Source organism: Anopheles cruzii, unplaced genomic scaffold, assembly GCF_943734635.1.
Source record: "Anopheles cruzii unplaced genomic scaffold, idAnoCruzAS_RS32_06 scaffold00319_ctg1, whole genome shotgun sequence".
NCBI lineage: Eukaryota > Metazoa > Arthropoda > Insecta > Diptera > Culicidae > Anopheles > Anopheles cruzii.
In genome coordinates, this window is record NW_026453938.1 from 15,313 (window position 1) to 16,572 (window position 1,260).

Here is a 1,260-nt window from a genome sequence, read left to right on the forward strand (position 1 = left end):
TCGTCCGCTGCGACTGTGTGTCATCACCCGCGGTTATGCGTTTTCTGGCCATCGTCGTCGTCGTCGTCGTCGCCGCTGCCGCCAAATGCTGCAGGAAATTGAAATGCTGCCAACCGTGTAAAGGGACGAAACCCCGGAGAGACCCCCGAAAGCACGAGCGGGGCAGAAGAAAAACAAACTGAAAGCCATTTATAAAATTAATCGAAAACCGGGCCGAGCGGATCGAGACGAGGCGGGAAAGGGGGGGACCCGCTTGGCGGTTGTCTAAGATGGCGTTCGTAAGGCGCAGGTTCTCGGGGGTTTCACTGCCTCCCGTTCACAGGAGCTGGTTTTGTCAACCAGCGAAGCCGAACCAATGACACGCGGCGCAGAGAATGGGCTCTCCGTCGGCTCCGGTGCGTGGTCGAGTATGGTTAGTTCCGTTTCGAGCGCTCGTTAGGGGCACCTTTGGAGCACCACCACCACAGTCATCAGGCGGACAAATGGGTTTTACTAACACGACCAATTGCGTTGCGTTTGCTTTGGACCATTGTGGCCCGTTGTGGTCCAGCTAACAACAACTGTGGGCATGTTTCATGCTACGCTTCGGACGGATTGAAGTAGCGGCAGCCGATTTTCACAGCCATCGGTAATCAGCTCGGGCTCGGCGGGCAGATGGCTGCTGCGGGCCACTATCAGCAACGGCTTCCAAATCTTTGCCCTAAGAGTCGACGCGGATCTAAATTACCCGGCTGGGTATCGACCACTTGACTTATCTTAACCTTGCCCCAGCAACTCGGTACCAAGTTTGCACCAAACAAGCCAGCAGCCAGCGCAGAGGCCAACACATGCTGGCTGATGGATGGTGAGCATACTTTAGAGCGCGATGATGCAATAGAATTCATGCTCCGTTGCGCCCTTGGGCTGAGTCGAAAAAGGAAACGAAAGCAACGAAAGTGGATCGTTTCCATCCGGCCGGCCGTCGGGAAAAAACGTTCGTCAAGGTTGTTCACATAAAACTGAGCCCGCGAGATGTATGGTTTTTAAATATGATTTCTATTGAAGCAATGCCTCTGACACTCACAAAGACACTACTTTAAAACTTTAAAATACTTTAAAATAGTTCAAATTAAAATGTTATAGATGTTTAACATGTGTTAAAAATATTGCTATACTAATACATATTCGAATATGAATGCGTAAACAACACGACTGAACGTGTAATAATGGAAAAGTGTAATAACCTAACACTTAAAAGATATGTGAAAATATGAGTATATC